Here is an 8,926-nt window from a genome sequence, read left to right on the forward strand (position 1 = left end):
AAAAAAAAAAAAAAAAAGAAAAGAAAGAAAGAAAGACAGACAACCAGATACAATAGATCAGGCATCCTCAAACTACAGCCCGCCTAGGACATTTATCCAGCCTGCTGGGTAGTTTTTGCAGCCGCTGCCTGTCCTGCTTAGCAGCTAACTCATCTGGGGCCTGCAGTCCAGCCCTCCAACGATCTGAGGGACAGTGAACTGGCTCCCTGTTTAAAAAGTTTGAGGACCTCTGCAACAGATCTTTAAAAGATCTGGAAGGATTAATATCTAACTGAGAGGTGGGAGCCAGAGTAAAGATGAGGATATAGAGATAGAAATTTTAAAGCTCACCCTATCTAGGTATGTATATACTGTGGTTTAAAAATGTTTACAGTAAGCTCATATTGCATTATTGGCCTTTTAATTATTTCTGAAAATCTGATCATGTTAGTGCTTAAGAATAGTTTAAGACATTTCATTAATTCCTTCAGGGCACTAGGGCAATACTAAGTGAAATAAAAACAAACTAAAGCTTTACACTTCCAAGAAAGAAGAGAAAAAGATATTCAGGAGAGCTTTCGATGATTACATAATTTTAATCAGGATTTTTAAGAAGTCGATGAATCACCAACATGTACTTTGAGCCTCTAACCACCTACAAGCACTATGAGCAACACAGAGAACAATGGAGCCAAGACGTTCTCCAGGTCTTAATCATCTGGAAGAAGAGCCTTTAAATACGCGACCAAGAGAGGAAGGCACAACCTGACTTGAAGCATGATCAGAGCGACTCCATCTCAAGAAAGCACAGAGGAAGAGCACATGAATCACCCAAGCCCCTTCTCCCAGCTCAAGGTGAGCTAAAGCTGGGTGATCCCCAGCCCACTATCTTTCCCGCCATCCTAACTGGGTGAACTGACGTTTTTCCCAAGTCACTTCAGCTCCATCCAAGACGGGGCCAGGTCCCTGACACAGAGGAATATTATGAGGAATGGGGGACAGGGAAATATGACTAACACATAGGTCACTTTTTACCTTCTTGAACATCAGGGACCTTACCTGTCACTAGGAGAATGGGGGAGTATGTAGCTTTAGCCATCCTTACTGACCAGAGCTGCATAATAACCATGCCTAAGAGCTGCTGAGAACATTCCACTGAAACTGAGGGTAGGCGCAGGTGGAGAATGAGGGTAGCAGAGATGCACAAAGTGGCGGAAAGTACCACCAAGTATAGGCTGGGCTCCAAGCCCCAAAAGTCTGCAGCTGATCAACCGCAGATATAAACCAAATAACGACATGCCTCACCCCGAGTGACTCTTTTCTACATTTCTTGTTTCTTCCACTGACTTTCCAAATAAAACATTCGTAAAAATTGGCAAAGAGTTTCTAGAGCTCATCTGGGTCTGTGATTGGAATAACGCCACCAAATTTATAAATTCGTTTGACAGGGGTAATTAATCACAATCATAAAATCTAAAATTTTATGTTAGCATATTAAGCATTCACTATGTGCTTAATCACGTGCATTTTAGTGTGTATACCCCATCATCCATTTTACAGGTGAGAAAACTGAGGCTAAGAAGGGTGAAGAAACTTGTCCAGAAACACATAACAAGTAAGCAGTGGAGTATGAATTCAGACTTAAAAATTCTCTTAACCACCGGGCTGCCCTGACTGTCTTCCCAACCAAACGTGGGAAGAGTCTCTTCCTTGGCGTGAGCTTTTCTTTAAGTCCATCGTTAGAGACCTACAGATGAGTTCAGCCCATTTTCCAACAAGTTTGCTAGAAAGAGATCGACACATCCTCAAAGAAGAAAAATTTATGGGGACATAGGAGAAAATTGAAGAGCATGGAAATGTTCCTGTTTTTTGCCAAAAAGATACAATGTTATATGGAGGCACCTGTCCTCCCCAGACTCATCTGTGGAGTCAACACAGCAGCAGTCAATAGACAAACAAGGCTTTTGGAGAATATCTGACAAAAATGATCTCTAAATTCATCTGCAAAGGGTATGTGGGATTAACCTAGTTTCAGAAATGACAATGAGCCCTGCATCTCATTAAACCGTATTTCAAAGTTCCATACTTAAGACTGTTTGATACTGACACAAAAAATAGATTCACAAAGTAGAGAGTCCTGAAGTACAGCCATGTAATACAGGAAATTAGTATGTGATGAAGGCTGAACTAGAAACTGAGGGGAAAGATACACTAGATAATAAATGGCGCTGGTCTAATTGCCTGTATGGGATAGCGAAAAGAAGAGAGAAAACTGACCAAATCCCCAATTCCCATCTACAGCAAAACGAATGATTATAATTGAAAACTTCCAATTTTCATAAATAAAACCATAAAAATACAAAATATACAGGTAATTTTTTAAAAATAACATTAGATAGAGAAAAGTCTATCTAAGCAAGCACAAAAATAAATTCAATAACTCACAGAAATATATAGGTTGAGTTATAAAATAACAGCTTCTTGTGGGACAAAAATGTTTAAATGAAAAACTAGGAAATACACTTGCAACATACAAAAAAGAACTAATTTTTTGAAGAACTAATGAAAGAACTTAGAAGAAAAGAGCTAATGAAAAAGCTAATTTCCTTAACATATCAAGAGCACATATAGATCAATAAGATGACTACTTCAAAGGAAAAATAAGAAAAGTATATAAACACTAGTTCAAAGAAAAACAAATACAAATAGACAAAATACTTACTGAAAATATTATTCCTACTCACAATTAAAGAATTACAAATTAGGGCAGCGCGTGTGGCTCAAAGGAGTAGGGCACCGGCCCCATATGCCGGAGGTGGTGAGTTCAAACCCAGCCCCTGGCCAAAAAGAAAAAAAACGCAAAAGAAAAAAAAAAAAGAAGAAGAATTACAAATTAAAGTTAACAAATATACAAGATTAACAAAGTTTCAAAAGTTAGATAATATTCCATCTTGACAATTGTTTAGGAAAGTAACTTTGAGTAATTTGGCCAAATCTAACAAATTAAATGTGATCTGTATTACTTACTTTTTAAGGACAAAATTACCCTGTGGAGATACTTATCAATTTACATCATAATGAAAATTATTTTATTCGATTATTTATACTTGTTTTATATTCCCCTACTATCTAATCCATTATAATAAAGGAAAATGTGGGTCAACTATTAAGCCCTGTGCTTGAATTTTTATGCCTGCAAACTCATTTATTGTTACCATCAACCCCTTGGTGGCACAATGTGGGAAATGAAGGAAGAAAGGGAGTGAGAAGATGCCAAACAGAATCTGACAATTATGCAATTTTTGACTGGCTGCAGGGAAAATCCTAAGATAGACACATAGGGAGTTACAGGTAATGGTCCTTTGAATTAAAACGTCCATAGCTCTCAAGTCTATCTCCCGATGCCTTCACATATGAAGACCTGTGCAACGCATCCTCGAATATGGCCACCCATTCAGATGTTTGGGCCAGCAGAATTTCATTAAAGCCCATACAAAAATGAAATGCCACCTTCTATGAAATCAGAAAGAGCATTTATATTGGTAGAACCAGAGGAAGGCTGGTCTTTTATGCACAAGTATACAAATAAAAGTTATCTTTAATAAATTAATATAAATTCTAATATGCCATATCTCATCCCACAGGAACCACCTAGTGAAGTTGGTGGATAGCTTTTGTTCATCCATTTTTTTTAAGAGACAGTCTCACTCTGTCCACTGGGTAGAGTGCTAGGGTATCATAGCTCACAGCAACCTCAAACTCTTGGGCTCAAGAAATTCTCCTGCCTCAGCCTCCCAAGTGTCTGGGACTACAGGCATGCACCACATCACCCATCTAGTTTTTTCTATTGTCAGTACAGACAAGGTCTTGCTCTTACTCAAGTTGGTCTCAAACTCCTGAGCTTAAACAATCCACTTCAGCCTCACAGAGTGCTAGGACTATAGGCATGAGCCGTGGCCAGAGTTGGAGCCCTCTCTCATTATAGGGATGCATTTATCTCATTTTGATATGCTAAAATAGACATGTCAGGATGGGGGCGTTACTTTCCAATACACCATGCAGTTACATCAGCCTTGCCTTTGTATATCCTAGATAAAGTCGTACCACCATAACCCCCACCAACACTGGTTCCATTAACTCCAAATCCTGGATCACCACCGTGGTCTGCTTATTCTGCTTCATAAAATCTCATAACAGCAGTGCCACCCCAATAAATACTCCCTGTCTCCATCAACAGCATCCTTGATATCTCCTTGTAGTCCCTTTCTGTCCATCCCTTCCCCCTTCTAGTTCCTAGTCAAGCTGCTTCTTACATGCCTGATTCTTTAAACATTGTCACAGTCTCAGCCAAGCCTCCACTTCCTATTAATGATCTAGACTCACACAATCCAACAGACATATAATACAAGACAGAGGCAAGCCACAAATGCAATCTTATATTTTCTAGTGGGCACAATTAAAAAATAGAAACTGCAAAGCTATTTTTAATAATAGTTTACTTAACCAAATAGATTACTTCAATATAAAATCAATATAAAAATGATCAATGAGGGTGGCGCCTGTGGCTCAAGAAGTAGGGTGCTGGCCCCATATGCTGGAGGTGGTGGGTTCTAACCCAGCCCCAGCCAAAAACTGCAAAAAAAAAAAAAAAAAAAAAAAAATCAATGAGATATTTTAAATTCTTTTCTTCATGTTAAATTTCTTAATTGGATGTGTATTTCACACTCACATCTTGATCTGAATCAGCCACATTTCAAGCACTCAATAGCCACATGTGGCCAATAGCTACCAAAGTAGATGGTACATATCTATACTCTCTCTCCAATGAAATGGTGATTTTAAAAGGTTGCTTACCTATATTTTTATTGTTCTTCAAGAAACACAAATAGCATGTGTTCATGTATTTTTAAAACTTGTTAGTTTAAATATCTTTGACATACCTTCCCATTCATCCTCTAATGCAAGGTGTTTTTTTTTTTTTTTTTTGAGACAGAGCCTCAAGCTATCCACCTGGGTAGAGTGCCATGGCATCACAGCTCACAGCAACCCCCAACTCCTGGGCTCAAGTGAGTCTCCTGCCTCAGCCTCCCAAGTAGCTGGGACCACAGGCGCCCACCACAACACTCAGCTATTTTTTGGTTGCAGCCTTCATTGCTGTTTGTCGGGCTGGATTCGAACTTGCCACCTTAGGTGTATGTGGCTGGCGCCTTGGCGCCTTAGCCACTTGATCCACAGGCGCCGAGCCAAGTTATTTTTTTTTAATGGCACTTTGGTTACATGAGCATGGTCTTCACTTCAACATCATCTGTCCACACCAAGCTCTATCTGCTCCACTGCCTCAATCATTCTCCCCATCCCCTGCCTCCTGCCACCTTCTGCCTCTGCACATCACTGATTATGAAGGTGCAGAATATCCAGAAGAAACATTTTCCACACCCTCACCACCTCTGCACAAACACTAATCACGCACTACTTGTAATTCTGCTTTAGTAGATCATTATTTCACAACTCAGAAAATTTAAAACCAAATTATTGAAAAAGGCTCTGTCTTTGGTGCTGCTTCAGAATTATTTTAAAATCATCTTGATTACTTTTCCTTAAAATTAAAAACAGCAAAAAAAAAAAAATCAGAAACATGGCCCACTTTGGTTTCTTTTCAGAAGAAACTGGCCTAATCTCCATAAACACAAGCAACTAAATTTTTAATCACAGAGTATACTTGTCACTTGAAAGATTTTAACTGGAATTATGTTTTTGTTTATTAAAAGCAAAAGCAGTTTCATGACTGGAAAAACCGAACATGAGGTGGACACAGCATAAGAAGCTGAAAGGGCTTAAATTACGTATAGACAGACTTTAAGGTCTATCATTTTTAGATTCATGTTACAGTTTGGTTTCCCGTTCGTCAAAGTGTGTGCCATTCTAATAACAGGCTTGCCCATTCCGTCCCCGATCATTGAAAGATGGCACCTGGAATCTTGAGATGGGAAGGTCAGGAACCTGGATTCAGGTCCTCACTGCCAGTTGCCAACCAGCTGCATGACCTTGATGGTGCCTTCAGGCCCTGCTGTTCCCATCCTTCCCTCTACAAAAAGGAGTCCACAGCATACTCCTCTGGCAGCCCCTAGCTCTCCCGCTCCTGACCTTACTGATCTTTCTCTACTCCACTATTCCCTAAGCACTTGCCTCCTCAGGCATCTCCTTCTCCTTCCAAAAAGACAAGATGGCAGTGAAAAGGGAAGGAAAGGCTGTTAAAAAAAAAAAAAAAAAATGAGTCACCTAGCAAGAATTCACCATTCCCTCTTGGCTGGGTGCCTTCTCATGCTGCTAAATCAGTTCTGCCAATGAAACTTGCTCTAAGGACCTGGTATTTGTCGTGTTCACTGTTCTTGGAGCGTGATATACACCGATCTCTTTGAAGAGCCACTTGTAGGTACAAAGCAACTCGAAGTTGCGGATCAAATACACAGCAGCAGCTAGACTTCAGTTAAGCCAGGAGAAAATGAGATCAAAATTGCGAGAGTTTTAATTAGGTTTTGAATCAGCTTTTGATAAGCTCGGGAAAATAATTACAGCTCCCCAAACTTCTCCCTTAACATCCCTCAGGACTCTGCCGCACCCTAAAATCTGGCCCGCTCTATGCACAAATCACTCCCTGCCTGATACCCAGAAGAACCTTCCCGGTTGCTAATTCCCTCACCAAGGCTTAAGTCAGGGGCAGCTGATGTTAGTTGTGGTCTGGGCTGCTTCCGCCTGGCCTGATTTTTCATGCTGCCATTTTGAATTAACGTAGATTTCCTCTGCAACTGATGCTGGCAATGCAGTATACACACACGCGCACACACAAACACACACATACACGCACACACACACCCCTAACCCCAGGATGCTAGACACCAGCGTAATTCAAGGCACTTGCAAGCTAAAATTGACCAGAAAAGCCGTATTCTTTAACAGACCCCTACAAGGTCAGTTTTGAGACATGACAAATGATAGTTTCCTCAGATGCTTTAAAGGATATTTATGTCCCCAAATCCGAGTTCTCGCCAATTCTGTAAAGTTTAAGCGTTCCTCCTGCTTTGCAGATCACACTGGTCTCCGCCCTCACGAGTGATGTCGCCAAATAATTGACGCTTCGACACTCAAGGCAAACTGAGGTAACACAATCATCTCAGAAATACACTACAGCCCTTTATCAGTAAGTGCCCCCGCGCCGTCGCGTTAACCCACTCTAACCCCTAGGAACGCCCCGGGTGCAGCTCGGGGGAAGTTGCATCTAGTCCCACGCGCGGCCGACTACGCGAAAGCAACATCCAGCGCGTTGGCACTTAAGGGGCGGGCAGTCCCCGAGGACCCGGGAGGAGGGGGGGCGCGGGACAGAGTCGAGCCAAGGGCAGCGGCCCGGCCTGGCAGCCATGCTCGCTTCGAGCTGGCCCTTAGGGCAGGTGCGTTACCTCCTGGAGGTGCCAGGCTTGTCAGCTCCGGACCCCGGGAGCAGCCGAGGAGTGGGGGTGACGACGTAGGGGACGCACAGGCACACACCCCAACTGGCAGCAAGTTGGTGGTCAAGAAAAGGAAACAGGAAAAGCTGCCAGGGGCAGGTGGGGGTAAAAGAGTTAATATAAGGAAGTGGGGGGGAAAGGGTGGGGTTGGGATGTGGAGAATGGGGACCGGTTCCAGTCCGGCTACCCTGCCCGTGCCCGGGGTGGGGTATCCCTCTCCTGCACCCCGGCAGCCCCAGAGCCCGAATCAGCCCCAGCCCCAGGCCAAGGCCACCACTTCCTCCGTCCAGCGAGCCAGCACCCGCAGGAATTCAGACCCCGCCAGCGCTAGGCACAGTTCGGAGGGACAGCGGCAGGAAATAAGCACCAGGGATGGCGATGGCGGATGGGGTGAAACCCCCCTCCCAGAGAGGCGCCCTGCACTCCCAGTCATGGCCCCCCTCGGCTCACCTGCTGGGCAACAGGCTCCGGGCTCCGCTCTGCGGTGCTGAGGCTGCGGCTGCCGAGGGTGCGGGTGCTGCCAGACGCGGATTACTGCGGCGACATCGGGGGCTGCAGCTGCAGTGGCAGAGGCGGACGCCGGTCGCTTCCCCCTCCCCAGACTATCCGCAGTCTGGCCCGCCACCCCCCTGCAACAGCTGCCCCGGCTCACGTGACCGCGGGGCCCACACACCCCCGGCCTCTACCCACCCTCGGCCCCCGAGGACCCGCCGCACCCGCACCCGCCCGGTGTGGCTGCCTGGGCCGCGGCGCTGCGCTCCGCCTCATAGGGGAGGGCGTCTGCGAGGCCGAGAGGGCGGATCTCGCTGCAGAAAGTGGCTGCCTCTTCGCTCGTTGTTGTTTTTTTTTTTTTTTTTTTTTCTGGTTGCAGCTCTCTCAAAAGGAGAACCAGGGCTGTAAGGAACCAGGCCCAGTTTCTGGGCGCAGGTTACTGCTTCTGAGTACTCAGAGCCTAAGCAGGATTTCTCCGCGGAGAAATGTAACCAAGTCGACTCCCAGGTTTTAAAGATGCCCTCCTGTACCATGTTGATACTCCAGATCTCATACCCAGTACTTGGACATTGTTGCACAGAGAGTTTAAGTAACTTGTCCAAGGTCACACAGCAAGTAGCAAATCCAAGATTCCTTGCCTGGATTAATCTATGAACAGGGGCGTGTGTGTGTGTGTGTGTGTGTGTATTGATGCCAGCGTCAAGGTCATTGGTCAGGATATGACACAGACTCTACCTTTTACAAATAAATAAGAAATCAGTAATGGTCTCTTAATCTCGAAGGATGTGAAGAGATAGTTCATAGGAAAATAAAGGCAATACCACCCAGGCACACGAAAAGATATTCAAGATATGCAATGAACTGCAAATCAATTGTAGGAGGTTGCAATTTCCACCTGTCCGATAAGCAAAAATCAAAAACCTCCATAAAGGACAATTTGGCAATATCTCTCA

General features: G+C 44.0%; 1 protein-coding gene across 1 annotated transcript in view; it reads right to left on the minus strand.

Moving 5' to 3' along the window:
* The window catches only part of SCRN1 (secernin 1), a 69,982-nt gene extending 61,903 nt beyond the window's left edge, over window positions 1-8,079 (minus strand). The window contains exon 1 of the mRNA XM_003788544.3: window positions 7,932-8,079. The gene's annotated coding sequence lies outside the window, so the exon portion shown is untranslated. The remainder of the gene's footprint in view (window positions 1-7,931) is intronic.
* Window positions 8,080-8,926: the final 847 nt, after the last annotated feature.

Source organism: Otolemur garnettii, unplaced genomic scaffold (assembly GCF_000181295.1).
Source record: "Otolemur garnettii isolate 467f Iridium unplaced genomic scaffold, OtoGar3 scaffold00028, whole genome shotgun sequence".
NCBI lineage: Eukaryota > Metazoa > Chordata > Mammalia > Primates > Galagidae > Otolemur > Otolemur garnettii.